At 37.5% G+C, this 13,613-nt stretch overlaps 20 non-coding genes across 20 annotated transcripts; all 20 read left to right on the top strand.

Moving 5' to 3' along the window:
• The first annotated feature begins 109 nt into the window (after positions 1 to 109).
• Positions 110 to 181, top strand: trnac-gca (transfer RNA cysteine (anticodon GCA)). The gene has a single exon. It is a non-coding gene; the product is annotated as a tRNA-Cys (tRNA).
• Positions 182 to 787: 606 nt separating this feature from the next.
• trnac-gca (transfer RNA cysteine (anticodon GCA)) lies at positions 788 to 859 on the top strand. Its single transcript has one exon. It is a non-coding gene; the product is annotated as a tRNA-Cys (tRNA).
• Positions 860 to 1,465: 606 nt separating this feature from the next.
• trnac-gca (transfer RNA cysteine (anticodon GCA)) lies at positions 1,466 to 1,537 on the top strand. The gene has a single exon. It is a non-coding gene; the product is annotated as a tRNA-Cys (tRNA).
• Positions 1,538 to 2,143: 606 nt separating this feature from the next.
• trnac-gca (transfer RNA cysteine (anticodon GCA)) lies at positions 2,144 to 2,215 on the top strand. The gene has a single exon. It is a non-coding gene; the product is annotated as a tRNA-Cys (tRNA).
• Positions 2,216 to 2,819: 604 nt separating this feature from the next.
• trnac-gca (transfer RNA cysteine (anticodon GCA)) lies at positions 2,820 to 2,891 on the top strand. The gene has a single exon. It is a non-coding gene; the product is annotated as a tRNA-Cys (tRNA).
• A 606-nt stretch (positions 2,892 to 3,497) lies between these two features.
• trnac-gca (transfer RNA cysteine (anticodon GCA)) lies at positions 3,498 to 3,569 on the top strand. Its single transcript has one exon. It is a non-coding gene; the product is annotated as a tRNA-Cys (tRNA).
• Positions 3,570 to 4,175: 606 nt separating this feature from the next.
• trnac-gca (transfer RNA cysteine (anticodon GCA)) lies at positions 4,176 to 4,247 on the top strand. Its single transcript has one exon. It is a non-coding gene; the product is annotated as a tRNA-Cys (tRNA).
• Positions 4,248 to 4,853: 606 nt separating this feature from the next.
• On the top strand, positions 4,854 to 4,925 carry trnac-gca (transfer RNA cysteine (anticodon GCA)). Its single transcript has one exon. It is a non-coding gene; the product is annotated as a tRNA-Cys (tRNA).
• A 606-nt stretch (positions 4,926 to 5,531) lies between these two features.
• Positions 5,532 to 5,603, top strand: trnac-aca (transfer RNA cysteine (anticodon ACA)). Its single transcript has one exon. It is a non-coding gene; the product is annotated as a tRNA-Cys (tRNA).
• A 600-nt stretch (positions 5,604 to 6,203) lies between these two features.
• trnac-gca (transfer RNA cysteine (anticodon GCA)) lies at positions 6,204 to 6,275 on the top strand. Its single transcript has one exon. It is a non-coding gene; the product is annotated as a tRNA-Cys (tRNA).
• Positions 6,276 to 6,879: 604 nt separating this feature from the next.
• trnac-gca (transfer RNA cysteine (anticodon GCA)) lies at positions 6,880 to 6,951 on the top strand. The gene has a single exon. It is a non-coding gene; the product is annotated as a tRNA-Cys (tRNA).
• Positions 6,952 to 7,557: 606 nt separating this feature from the next.
• trnac-gca (transfer RNA cysteine (anticodon GCA)) lies at positions 7,558 to 7,629 on the top strand. The gene has a single exon. It is a non-coding gene; the product is annotated as a tRNA-Cys (tRNA).
• A 606-nt stretch (positions 7,630 to 8,235) lies between these two features.
• On the top strand, positions 8,236 to 8,307 carry trnac-gca (transfer RNA cysteine (anticodon GCA)). Its single transcript has one exon. It is a non-coding gene; the product is annotated as a tRNA-Cys (tRNA).
• Positions 8,308 to 8,909: 602 nt separating this feature from the next.
• trnac-gca (transfer RNA cysteine (anticodon GCA)) lies at positions 8,910 to 8,984 on the top strand. The gene has a single exon. It is a non-coding gene; the product is annotated as a tRNA-Cys (tRNA).
• A 604-nt stretch (positions 8,985 to 9,588) lies between these two features.
• Positions 9,589 to 9,660, top strand: trnac-gca (transfer RNA cysteine (anticodon GCA)). The gene has a single exon. It is a non-coding gene; the product is annotated as a tRNA-Cys (tRNA).
• A 606-nt stretch (positions 9,661 to 10,266) lies between these two features.
• Positions 10,267 to 10,338, top strand: trnac-gca (transfer RNA cysteine (anticodon GCA)). Its single transcript has one exon. It is a non-coding gene; the product is annotated as a tRNA-Cys (tRNA).
• A 606-nt stretch (positions 10,339 to 10,944) lies between these two features.
• On the top strand, positions 10,945 to 11,016 carry trnac-gca (transfer RNA cysteine (anticodon GCA)). The gene has a single exon. It is a non-coding gene; the product is annotated as a tRNA-Cys (tRNA).
• A 606-nt stretch (positions 11,017 to 11,622) lies between these two features.
• Positions 11,623 to 11,694, top strand: trnac-gca (transfer RNA cysteine (anticodon GCA)). Its single transcript has one exon. It is a non-coding gene; the product is annotated as a tRNA-Cys (tRNA).
• A 606-nt stretch (positions 11,695 to 12,300) lies between these two features.
• Positions 12,301 to 12,372, top strand: trnac-gca (transfer RNA cysteine (anticodon GCA)). The gene has a single exon. It is a non-coding gene; the product is annotated as a tRNA-Cys (tRNA).
• A 608-nt stretch (positions 12,373 to 12,980) lies between these two features.
• On the top strand, positions 12,981 to 13,052 carry trnac-gca (transfer RNA cysteine (anticodon GCA)). The gene has a single exon. It is a non-coding gene; the product is annotated as a tRNA-Cys (tRNA).
• Positions 13,053 to 13,613: the final 561 nt, after the last annotated feature.

Below are 13,613 nucleotides of genomic sequence, written 5' to 3'. Positions count from 1 at the left end.
TTATGGGTATGTTGTCAAAGAGAGAGTGTTATGTATTAGGTGATGTAGATCTCCAGCTAAAATGTACCTTATTCGAAAATTTTTCCGCCTTTAGATAGTTTCAAGCAGAGGGGGTATAGCTCAGTGGTAGAGCATTTGACTGCAGATCAAGAGGTCCCAGGTTCAAATCCTGGTGCCCCCTTAAAATCAAGTGCTTTCTAAGAGTATAATTAGGGTTAGAGTACAACTTTTAAAATTATGTTACTCAATCAAAAATGTCCCTAATTAGATTGTTTTTCTCTCAGTTGCACCGTTCCTAAAAGAGGTGGAAGTGCAATAGACTTCAGATCATGAGGTCTCAGGATCAAATCCTATTGTCAACTTGAAATCAAATATTTTATGGGTACGCTTTGAAAGAGAGAGTGTTCTTTATTAGGTTATGTAGATCGCCCTCTGAAATGTCCCTTATTAGACAATTTGTCAGGATCAAATCCTGGTTCCCTCTTGAATCATGTACTTTCTATGTGTATCTTGAGAGAGGGAGTGCTCCTTTTTTGGTTATGTTACTCAATCTAAAATGTCCCTCATTAGATGTTTTTTCTCTCTGTCAGACAGTTCCTAACAGAGATGGAATTGCAATAGTCTTAGGTTCAAGAGGTCTCAGGTTCAAATCCTATAGTCAACATGAAATCAAATACTTTATGGGTATGTTGTCAAAGAGAGAGTGTTATGTATTAGGTGATGTAGATCTCCAGCTAAAATGTACCTTATTCGAAAATTTTTCCGCCTTTAGATAGTTTCTAGCAGAGGGGGTATAGCTCAGTGGTAGAGCATTTGACTGCAGATCAAGAGGTCCCAGGTTCAAATCCTGGTGCCCCCTTAAAATCAAGTGCTTTCTAAGAGTATAATTAGGGTTAGAGTACAACTTTTAAAATTATGTTACTCAATCAAAAATGTCCCTAATTAGATTGTTTTTCTCTCAGTTGCACCGTTCCTAAAAGAGGTGGAAGTGCAATAGACTTCAGATCATGAGGTCTCAGGATCAAATCCTATTGTCAACTTGAAATCAAATATTTTATGGGTACGCTTTGAAAGAGAGAGTGTTCTTTATTAGGTTATGTAGATCGCCCTCTGAAATGTCCCTTATTAGACAATTTGTCAGGATCAAATCCTGGTTCCCCCTTGAATCATGTACTTTCTATGTGTATCTTGAGAGAGGGAGTGCTCCTTTTTTGGTTATGTTACTCAATCTAAAATGTCCCTCATTAGATGTTTTTTCTCTCTGTCAGACAGTTCCTAACAGAGATGGAATTGCAATAGTCTTAGGTTCAAGAGGTCTCAGGTTCAAATCCTATAGTCAACATGAAATCAAATACTTTATGGGTATGTTGTCAAAGAGAGAGTGTTATGTATTAGGTGATGTAGATCTCCAGCTAAAATGTACCTTATTCGAAAATTTTTCCGCCTTTAGATAGTTTCTAGCAGAGGGGGTATAGCTCAGTGGTAGAGCATTTGACTGCAGATCAAGAGGTCCCAGGTTCAAATCCTGGTGCCCCCTTAAAATCAAGTGCTTTCTAAGAGTATAATTAGGGTTAGAGTACAACTTTTAAAATTATGTTACTCAATCAAAAATGTCCCTAATTAGATTGTTTTTCTCTCAGTTGCACCGTTCCTAAAAGAGGTGGAAGTGCAATAGACTTCAGATCATGAGGTCTCAGGATCAAATCCTATTGTCAACTTGAAATCAAATATTTTATGGGTACGCTTTGAAAGAGAGAGTGTTCTTTATTAGGTTATGTAGATCGCCCTCTGAAATGTCCCTTATTAGACAATTTGTCAGGATCAAATCCTGGTTCCCTCTTGAATCATGTACTTTCTATGTGTATCTTGAGAGAGGGAGTGCTCCTTTTTTGGTTATGTTACTCAATCTAAAATGTCCCTCATTAGATGTTTTTTCTCTCTGTCAGACAGTTCCTAACAGAGATGGAATTGCAATAGTCTTAGGTTCAAGAGGTCTCAGGTTCAAATCCTATAGTCAACATGAAATCAAATACTTTATGGGTATGTTGTCAAAGAGAGAGTGTTATGTATTAGGTTATGTAGAGCTCCAGCTAAAATGTACCTTATTCGAGAATTTTTCCTCCTTTAGATAGTTTCTAGCAGAGGGGGTATAGCTCAGTGTTAGAGCATTTGACTGCAGATCAAGAGGTCCCAGGTTCAAATCCTGGTGCCCCCTTAAAATCAAGTGCTTTCTAAGAGTATAATTAGGGTTAGAGTACATCTTTTAAAATTATGTTACTCAATCAAAAATGTCCCTAATTAGATGGTTTTTCTCTCAGTTGAACCGTTCCTAAAACAGGTGGAAGTGCAATAGACTTCAGATCATGAGGTCTCAGGATCAAATCCTATTGTCAACTTGAAATCAAATATTTTATGGGTACGCTTTGAAAGAGAGAGTGGTCTTTATTAGGTTATGTAGATCGCCCTCTGAAATGTCCCTTATTAGACAATTTGTCAGGATCAAATCCTGGTTCCCCCTTGAATCATGTACTTTCTATGTGTATCTTGAGAGGGAGTGCTCCTTTTTTGGTTATGTTACTCAATCTAAAATGTCCCTCATTAGATGTTTTTTCTCTCTGTCAGACAGTTCCTAACAGAGATGGAATTGCAATAGTCTTAGGCTCAAGAGGTCTCAGGTTCAAATCCTATAGTCAACATGAAATCAAATACTTTATGGGTATGTTGTCAAAGAGAGAGTGTTATGTATTAGGTTATGTAGATCTCCAGCTAAAATGTACCTTATTCGAGAATTTTTCCGCCTTTAGATAGTTTCTAGCAGAGGGGGTATAGCTCAGTGGTAGAGCATTTGACTGCAGATCAAGAGGTCCCAGGTTCAAATCCTGGTGCCCCCTTAAAATCAAGTGCTTTCTAAGAGTATAATTAGGGTTAGAGTACACCTTTTAAAATGATGTTAATCAATCAAAAATGTCCCTAATTAGATGGTTTTTCTCTCAGTTGAAACGTTCCTAAAAGAGGTGGAAGTGCAATAGACTTCAGATCATGAGGTCTCAGGATCAAATCCTATTGTCAACTTGAAATCAAATATTTTATGGGTACGCTTTGAAAGAGAGAGTGTTCTTTATTAGGTTATGTAGATCGCCCTCGGAAATGTCCCTTATTAGACAATTTGTCAGGATCAAATCCTGGTTCCCCCTTGAATCATGTACTTTCTATGTGTATCTTGAGAGAGGGAGTGCTCCTTTTTTGGTTATGTTACTCAATCTAAAATGTCCCTCATTAGATGTTTTTTCTCTCTGTCAGACAGTTCCTAACAGAGATGGAATTGCAATAGTCTTAGGTTCAAGAGGTCTCAGGTTCAAATCCTATAGTCAACATGAAATCAAATACTTTATGGGTATGTTGTCAAAGAGAGAGTGTTATGTATTAGGTTATGTAGATCTCCAGCTAAAATGTACCTTATTCGAGAATTTTTCCGCCTTTAGATAGTTTCTAGCAGAGGGGGTATAGCTCAGTGGTAGAGCATTTGACTGCAGATCAAGAGGTCCCAGGTTCAAATCCTGGTGCCCCCTTAAAATCAAGTGCTTTCTAAGAGTATAATTAGGGTTAGAGTACACTTTTTAAAATTATGTTACTCAATCTAAAATGTCCCTAATTAGATGGTTTTTCTCTCAGTTGCACCGTTCCTAAAAGAGGTGGAAGTGCAATAGACTTCAGATCATGAGGTCTCAGGATCAAATCCTATTGTCAACTTGAAATCAAATATTTTATGGGTACGCTTTGAAAGAGAGAGTGTTCTTTATTAGGTTATGTAGATCGCCCTCTGAAATGTCCCTTATTAGACAATTTGTCAGGATCAAATCCTGGTTCCCCCTTGAATCATGTACTTTCTATGTGTATCTTGAGAGAGGGAGTGCTCCTTTTTTGGTTATGTTACTCAATCTAAAATGTCCCTCATTAGATGTTTTTTCTCTCTGTCAGACAGTTCCTAACAGAGATGGAATTGCAATAGTCTTAGGTTCAAGAGGTCTCAGGTTCAAATCCTATAGTCAACATGAAATCAAATACTTTATGGGTATGTTGTCAAAGAGAGAGTGTTATGTATTAGGTTATGTAGATCTCCAGCTAAAATGTACCTTATTCGAGAATTTTTCCGCCTTTAGATAGTTTCTAGCAGAGGGGGTATAGCTCAGTGGTAGAGCATTTGACTGCAGATCAAGAGGTCCCAGGTTCAAATCCTGGTGCCCCCTTAAAATCAAGTGCTTTCTAAGAGTATAATTAGGGTTAGAGTACACTTTTTAAAATTATGTTACTCAATCAAAAATGTCCCTAATTAGATGGTTTTTCTCTCAGTTGCACCGTTCCTAAAAGAGGTGGAAGTGCAATAGACTTCAGATCATGAGGTCTCAAGATCAAATCCTATTGTCAACTTGAAATCAAATATTTTATGGGTACGCTTTGAAAGAGAGAGTGTTCTTTATTAGGTTATGTAGATCGCCCTCTGAAATGTCCCTTATTAGACAATTTGTCAGGATCAAATCCTGGTTCCCCCTTGAATCATGTACTTTCTATGTGTATCTTGAGAGAGGGAGTGCTCCTTTTTTGGTTATGTTACTCAATCTAAAATGTCCCTCATTAGATGGTTTTTCTCTCTGTCAGACAGTTCCTAACAGAGATGGAATTGCAATAGTCTTAGGTTCAAGAGGTCTCAGGTTCAAATCCTATAGTCAACATGAAATCAAATACTTTATGGGTATGTTGTCAAAGAGAGAGTGTTATGTATTAGGTTATGTAGATCTCCAGCTAAAATATACCTTATTCGAGAATTTTTCCGCCTTTAGATAATTTCTAGCAGAGGGGGTATAGCTCAGTGGTAGAGCATTTGACAGCAGATCAAGAGGTCCCAGGTTCAAATCCTGGTGCCCCCTTAAAATCAAGTGCTTTCTAAGAGTATAATTAGGGTTAGAGTACACCTTTTAAAATTATGTTACTCAATCAAAAATGTCCCTAATTAGATGTTTTTTCTCTCAGTTGAACTGTTCCTAAAAGAGGTGGAAGTGCAATAGACTTCAGATCATGAGGTCTCAGGATCAAATCCTATTGTCAACTTGAAATCAAATATTTTATGGGTACGCTTTGAAAGAGAGAGTGTTCTTTATTAGGTTATGTAGATCGCCCTCTGAAATGTCCCTTATTAGACAATTTGTCAGGATCAAATCCTGGTTCCCCCTTGAATCATGTACTTTCTATGTGTATCTTGAGAGAGGGAGTGCTCCTTTTTTGGTTATGTTACTCAATCTAAAATGTCCCTCATTAGATGTTTTTTCTCTCTGTCAGACAGTTCCTAACAGAGATGGAATTGCAATAGTCTTAGGTTCAAGAGGTCTCAGGTTCAAATCCTATAGTCAACATGAAATCAAATACTTTATGGGTATGTTGTCAAAGAGAGAGTGTTATGTATTAGGTTATGTAGATCTCCAGCTAAAATGTACCTTATTCGAGAATTTTTCCGCCTTTAGATAGTTTCTAGCAGAGGGGGTATAGCTCAGTGGTAGAGCATTTGACTACAGATCAAGAGGTCCCAGGTTCAAATCCTGGTGCCCCCTTAAAATCAAGTGCTTTCTAAGAGTAGGGTTAGAGTACACTTTTTTAAATTATGTTACTCAATCAAAAATGTCCCTAATTAGATGGTTTTTCTCTCAGTTCAACCGTTCCTAAAAGAGGTGGAAGTGCAATAGACTTCAGATCATGAGGTCTCAGGATCAAATCCTATTGTCAACTTGAAATCAAATATTTTATGGGTACGCTTTGAAAGAGAGAGTGTTCTTTATTAGGTTATGTAGATCGCCCTCTGAAATGTCCCTTATTAGACAATTTGTCAGGATCAAATCCTGGTTCCCTCTTGAATCATGTACTTTCTATGTGTATCTTGAGAGAGGGAGTGCTCCTTTTTTGGTTATGTTACTCAATCTAAAATGTCCCTCATTAGATGTTTTTTCTCTCTGTCAGACAGTTCCTAACAGAGATGGAATTGCAATAGTCTTAGGTTCAAGAGGTCTCAGGTTCAAATCCTATAGTCAACATGAAATCAAATACTTTATGGGTATGTTGTCAAAGAGAGAGTGTTATGTATTAGGTTATGTAGAGCTCCAGCTAAAATGTACCTTATTCGAGAATCTTTCCTCCTTTAGATAGTTTCTAGCAGAGGGGGTATAGCTCAGTGTTAGAGCATTTGACTGCAGATCAAAAGGTCCCAGGTTCAAATCCTGGTGCCCCCTTAAAATCAAGTGCTTTCTAAGAGTATAATTAGGGTTAGAGTACATCTTTTAAAATTATGTTACTCAATCAAAAATGTCCCTAATTAGATGGTTTTTCTCTCAGTTGAACCGTTCCTAAAACAGGTGGAAGTGCAATAGACTTCAGATCATGAGGTCTCAGGATCAAATCCTATTGTCAACTTGAAATCAAATATTTTATGGGTACGCTTTGAAAGAGAGAGTGGTCTTTATTAGGTTATGTAGATCGCCCTCTGAAATGTCCCTTATTAGACAATTTGTCAGGATCAAATCCTGGTTCCCCCTTGAATCATGTACTTTCTATGTGTATCTTGAGAGGGAGTGCTCCTTTTTTGGTTATGTTACTCAATCTAAAATGTCCCTCATTAGATGTTTTTTCTCTCTGTCAGACAGTTCCTAACAGAGATGGAATTGCAATAGTCTTAGGTTCAAGAGGTCTCAGGTTCAAATCCTATAGTCAACATGAAATCAAATACTTTATGGGTATGTTGTCAAAGAGAGAGTGTTATGTATTAGGTTATGTAGATCTCCAGCTAAAATGTACCTTATTCGAGAATTTTTCCGCCTTTAGATAGTTTCTAGCAGAGGGGGTATAGCTCAGTGGTAGAGCATTTGACTGCAGATCAAGAGGTCCCAGGTTCAAATCCTGGTGCCCCCTTAAAATCAAGTGCTTTCTAAGAGTATAATTAGGGTTAGAGTACACCTTTTAAAATTATGTTACTCAATCAAAAATGTCCCTAATTAGATGTTTTTTCTCTCAGTTGCACCGTTCCTAAAAGAGGTGGAAGTGCAATAGACTTCAGATCATGAGGTCTCAGGATCAAATCCTATTGTCAACTTGAAATCAAATATTTTATGGGTACGCTTTGAAAGAGAGAGTGTTCTTTATTAGGTTATGTAGATCGCCCTCTGAAATGTCCCTTATTAGACAATTTGTCAGGATCAAATCCTGGTTCCCCCTTGAATCATGTACTTTCTATGTGTATCTTGAGAGAGGGAGTGCTCCTTTTTTGCTTATGTTACTCAATCTAAAATGTCCCTCATTAGATGTTTTTTCTCTCTGTCAGACAGTTCCTAACAGAGATGGAATTGCAATAGTCTTAGGTTCAAGAGGTCTCAGGTTCAAATCCTATAGTCAACATGAAATCAAATACTTTATGGGTATGTTGTCAAAGAGAGAGTGTTATGTATTAGGTTATGTAGATCTCCAGCTAAAATATACCTTATTCGAGAATTTTTCCGCCTTTAGATAGTTTCTAGCAGAGGGGGTATAGCTCAGTGGTAGAGCATTTGACTGCAGATCAAGAGGTCCCAGGTTCAAATCCTTGTGCCCCCTTAAAATCAAGTGCTTTCTAAGAGTATAATTAGGGTTAGAGTACACTTTTTAAAATTATGTTACTCAATCTAAAATGTCCCTAATTAGATGGTTTTTCTCTCAGTTGAACCGTTCCTAAAAGAGGTGGAAGTGCAATAGACTTCAGATCATGAGGTCTCAGGATCAAATCCTATTGTCAACTTGAAATCAAATATTTTATGGGTACGCTTTGAAAGAGAGAGTGTTCTTTATTAGGTTATGTAGATCGCCCTCTGAAATGTCCCTTATTAGACAATTTGTCAGGATCAAATCCTGGTTCCCCCTTGAATCATGTACTTTCTATGTGTATCTTGAGAGAGGGAGTGCTCCTTTTTTGGTTATATTACTCAATCTAAAATGTCCCTCATTAGATGTTTTTTCTCTCTGTCAGACAGTTCCTAACAGAGATGGAATTGCAATAGTCTTAGGTTCAAGAGGTCTCAGGTTCAAATCCTATAGTCAACATGAAATCAAATACTTTATGGGTATGTTGTCAAAGAGAGAGTGTTATGTATTAGGTTATGTAGATCTCCAGCTAAAATGTACCTTATTCGAGAATTTTTCCGCCTTTAGATAGTTTCTACCAGAGGGGGTATAGCTCAGTGGTAGAGCATTTGACTGCAGATCAAGAGGTCCCAGGTTCAAATCCTGGTGCCCCCTTAAAATCAAGTGCTTTCTAAGAGTATAATTAGGGTTAGAGTACATCTTTTAAAATTATGTTACTCAATCAAAAATGTCCCTAATTAGATGGTTTTTCTCTCAGTTGAACCGTTCCTAAAACAGGTGGAAGTGCAATAGACTTCAGATCATGAGGTCTCAGGATCAAATCCTATTGTCAACTTGAAATCAAATATTTTATGGGTACGCTTTGAAAGAGAGAGTGGTCTTTATTAGGTTATGTAGATCGCCCTCTGAAATGTCCCTTATTAGACAATTTGTCAGGATCAAATCCTGGTTCCCCCTTGAATCATGTACTTTCTATGTGTATCTTGAGAGGGAGTGCTCCTTTTTTGGTTATGTTACTCAATCTAAAATGTCCCTCATTAGATGTTTTTTCTCTCTGTCAGACAGTTCCTAACAGAGATGGAATTGCAATAGTCTTAGGTTCAAGAGGTCTCAGGTTCAAATCCTATAGTCAACATGAAATCAAATACTTTATGGGTATGTTGTCAAAGAGAGAGTGTTATGTATTAGGTTATGTAGATCTCCAGCTAAAATGTACCTTATTCGAGAATTTTTCCGCCTTTAGATAGTTTCTAGCAGAGGGGGTTAGCTCAGTGGTAGAGCATTTGACTGCAGATCAAGAGGTCCCAGGTTCAAATCCTGGTGCCCCCTTAAAATCAAGTGCTTTCTAAGAGTATAATTAGGGTTAGAGTACACCTTTTAAAATTATGTTACTCAATCAAAAATGTCCCTAATTAGATGTTTTTTCTCTCAGTTGCACCGTTCCTAAAAGAGGTGGAAGTGCAATAGACTTCAGATCATGAGGTCTCAGGATCAAATCCTATTGTCAACTTGAAATCAAATATTTTATGGGTACGCTTTGAAAGAGAGAGTGTTCTTTATTAGGTTATGTAGATCGCCCTCTGAAATGTCCCTTATTAGACAATTTGTCAGGATCAAATCCTGGTTCCCCCTTGAATCATGTACTTTCTATGTGTATCTTGAGAGAGGGAGTGCTCCTTTTTTGCTTATGTTACTCAATCTAAAATGTCCCTCATTAGATGTTTTTTCTCTCTGTCAGACAGTTCCTAACAGAGATGGAATTGCAATAGTCTTAGGTTCAAGAGGTCTCAGGTTCAAATCCTATAGTCAACATGAAATCAAATACTTTATGGGTATGTTGTCAAAGAGAGAGTGTTATGTATTAGGTTATGTAGATCTCCAGCTAAAATATACCTTATTCGAGAATTTTTCCGCCTTTAGATAGTTTCTAGCAGAGGGGGTATAGCTCAGTGGTAGAGCATTTGACTGCAGATCAAGAGGTCCCAGGTTCAAATCCTTGTGCCCCCTTAAAATCAAGTGCTTTCTAAGAGTATAATTAGGGTTAGAGTACACTTTTTAAAATTATGTTACTCAATCTAAAATGTCCCTAATTAGATGGTTTTTCTCTCAGTTGAACCGTTCCTAAAAGAGGTGGAAGTGCAATAGACTTCAGATCATGAGGTCTCAGGATCAAATCCTATTGTCAACTTGAAATCAAATATTTTATGGGTACGCTTTGAAAGAGAGAGTGTTCTTTATTAGGTTATGTAGATCGCCCTCTGAAATGTCCCTTATTAGACAATTTGTCAGGATCAAATCCTGGTTCCCCCTTGAATCATGTACTTTCTATGTGTATCTTGAGAGAGGGAGTGCTCCTTTTTTGGTTATATTACTCAATCTAAAATGTCCCTCATTAGATGTTTTTTCTCTCTGTCAGACAGTTCCTAACAGAGATGGAATTGCAATAGTCTTAGGTTCAAGAGGTCTCAGGTTCAAATCCTATAGTCAACATGAAATCAAATACTTTATGGGTATGTTGTCAAAGAGAGAGTGTTATGTATTAGGTTATGTAGATCTCCAGCTAAAATGTACCTTATTCGAGAATTTTTCCGCCTTTAGATAGTTTCTAGCAGAGGGGGTATAGCTCAGTGGTAGAGCATTTGACTGCAGATCAAGAGGTCCCAGGTTCAAATCCTGGTGCCCCCTTAAAATCAAGTGCTTTCTAAGAGTATAATTAGGGTTAGAGTACACTTTTTAAAATTATGTTACTCAATCAAAAATGTCCCTAATTAGATGGTTTTTCTCTCAGTTGCACCGTTCCTAAAAGAGGTGGAAGTGCAATAGACTTCAGATCATGAGGTCTCAGGATCAAATCCTATTGTCAACTTGAAATCAAATATTTTATGGGTACGCTTTGAAAGAGAGAGTGTTCTTTATTAGGTTATGTAGATCGCCCTCTGAAATGTCCCTTATTAGACAATTTGTCAGGATCAAATCCTGGTTCCCCCTTGAATCATGTACTTTCTATGTGTATCTTGAGAGAGGGAGTGCTCCTTTTTTGGTTATGTTACTCAATCTAAAATGTCCCTCATTAGATGTTTTTTCTCTCTGTCAGACAGTTCCTAACAGAGATGGAATTGCAATAGTCTTAGGTTCAAGAGGTCTCAGGTTCAAATCCTATAGTCAACATGAAATCAAATACTTTATGGGTATGTTGTCAAAGAGAGAGTGTTATGTATTAGGCTATGTAGATCTCCAGCTAAAATGTACCTTATTCGAGAATTTTTCCGCCTTTAGATAGTTTCTAGCAGAGGGGGTATAGCTCAGTGGTAGAGCATTTGACTGCAGATCAAGAGGTCCCAGGTTCAAATCCTGGTGCCCCCTTAAAATCAAGTGCTTTCTAAGAGTATAATTAGGGTTAGAGTACACCTTTTAAAATTATGTTACTCAATCTAAAATGTCCCTAATTAGATGGTTTTTCTCTCAGTTGCACCGTTCCTAAAAGAGGTGGAAGTGCAATAGACTTCAGATCATGAGGTCTCAGGATCAAATCCTATTGTCAACTTGAAATCAAATATTTTATGGGTACGCTTTGAAAGAGAGAGTGTTCTTTATTAGGTTATGTAGATCGCCCTCTGAAATGTCCCTTATTAGACAATTTGTCAGGATCAAATCCTGGTTCCCCCTTGAATCATGTACTTTCTATGTGTATCTTGAGAGAGGGAGTGCTCCTTTTTTGGTTATGTTACTCAATCTAAAATGTCCCTCATTAGATGTTTTTTCTCTCTGTCAGACAGTTCCTAACAGAGATGGAATTGCAATAGTCTTAGGTTCAAGAGGTCTCAGGTTCAAATCCTATAGTCAACATGAAATCAAATACTTTATGGGTATGTTGTCAAAGAGAGAGTGTTATGTATTAGGTTATGTAGATCTCCAGCTAAAATGTACCTTATTCGAGAATTTTTCCGCCTTTAGATAGTTTCTAGCAGAGGGGGTATAGCTCAGTGGTAGAGCATTTGACTGCAGATCAAGAGGTCCCAGGTTCAAATCCTGGTGCCCCCTTAAAATCAAGTGCTTTCTAAGAGTATAATTAGGGTTAGAGTACACTTTTTAAAATTATGTTACTCAATCTAAAATGTCCCTAATTAGATGGTTTTTCTCTCAGTTGAACCGTTCCTAAAAGAGGTGGAAGTGCAATAGACTTCAGATCATGAGGTCTCAGGATCAAATCCTATTGTCAACTTGAAATCAAATATTTTATGGGTACGCTTTGAAAGAGAGAGTGTTCTTTATTAGGTTATGTAGATCGCCCTCTGAAATGTCCCTTATTAGACAATTTGTCAGGATCAAATCCTGGTTCCCCCTTGAATCATGTACTTTCTATGTGTATCTTGAGAGAGGGAGTGCTCCTTTTTTGGTTATGTTACTCAATCTAAAATGTCCCTCATTAGATGTTTTTTCTCTCTGTCAGACAGTTCCTAACAGAGATGGAATTGCAATAGTCTTAGGTTCAAGAGGTCTCAGGTTCAAATCCTATAGTCAACATGAAATCAAATACTTTATGGGTATGTTGTCAAAGAGAGAGTGTTATGTATTAGGTTATGTAGATCTCCAGCTAAAATGTACCTTATTCGAGAATTTTTCCGCCTTTAGATAGTTTCTAGCAGAGGGGGTATAGCTCAGTGGTAGAGCATTTGACTGCAGATCAAGAGGTCCCAGGTTCAAATCCTGGTGCCCCCTTAAAATCAAGTGCTTTCTAAGAGTATAATTAGGGTTAGAGTACACTTTTTAAAATTATGTTACTCAATCTAAAATGTCCCTAATTAGATGGTTTTTCTCTCAGTTGAACCGTTCCTAAAAGAGGTGGAAGTGCAATAGACTTCAGATCATGAGGTCTCAGGGGATCAAATCCTATTGTCAACTTGAAATCAAATATTTTATGGGTACGCTTTGAAAGAGAGAGTGTTCTTTATTAGGTTATGTAGATCGCCCTCTGAAATGTCCCTTATTAGACAATTTGTCAGGATCAAATCCTGGTTCCCCCTTGAATCATGTACTTTCTATGTGTATCTTGAGAGAGGGAGTGCTCCTTTTTTGGTTATGTTACTCAATCTAAAATGTCCCTCATTAGATGTTTTTTCTCTCTGTCAGACAGTTCCAAACAGAGATGGAATTGCAATAGTCTTAGGATCAAGAGGTCTCAGGTTCAAATCCTATAGTCAACATGAAATCAAATACTTTATGGGTATGTTGTCAAAGAGAGAGTGTTATGTATTAGGTTATGTAGATCTCCAGCTAAAATGTACCTTATTCGAGAATTTTTCCGCCTTTAGATAGTTTCTAGCAGAGGGGGTATAGCTCAGTGGTAGAGCATTTGACTGCAGATCAAGAGGTCCCAGGTTCAAATCCTGGTGCCCCCTTAAAATCAAGTGCTTTCTAAGAGTATAATTAGGGTTAGAGTACACTTTTTAAAATTATGTTACTCAATCTAAAATGTCCCTAATTAGATGGTTTTTCTCTCAGTTGAACCGTTCCTAAAAGAGGTGGAAGTGCAATACACTTCAGATCATGAGGTCTCAGGGGATCAAATCCTATTGTCAACTTGAAATCAAATATTTTATGGGTACGCTTTGAAAGAGAGAGTGTTCTTTATTAGGTTATGTAGATCGCCCTCTGAAATGTCCCTTATTAGACAATTTGTCAGGATCAAATCCTGGTTCCCCCTTGAATCATGTACTTTCTATGTGTATCTTGAGAGAGGGAGTGCTCCTTTTTTGCTTATGTTACTCAATCTAAAATGTCCCTCATTAGATGTTTTTTCTCTCTGTCAGACAGTTCCAAACAGAGATGGAATTGCAATAGTCTTAGGATCAAGAGGTCTCAGGTTCAAATCCTATAGTCAACATGAAATCAAATACTTTATGGGTATGTTGTCAAAGAGAGAGTGTTATGTATTAGGTTATGTAGATCTCCAGCTAAAA

The sequence above is a fragment of the Salmo salar genome, chromosome 09, assembly GCF_965601325.2.
Source record: "Salmo salar chromosome 09, fSalSal1, whole genome shotgun sequence".
Lineage (NCBI taxonomy): Eukaryota > Metazoa > Chordata > Actinopteri > Salmoniformes > Salmonidae > Salmo > Salmo salar.
The sequence above is the reverse complement of the archived record's forward strand: the minus strand, read 5'-3'. Positions and strand labels throughout refer to the sequence as shown.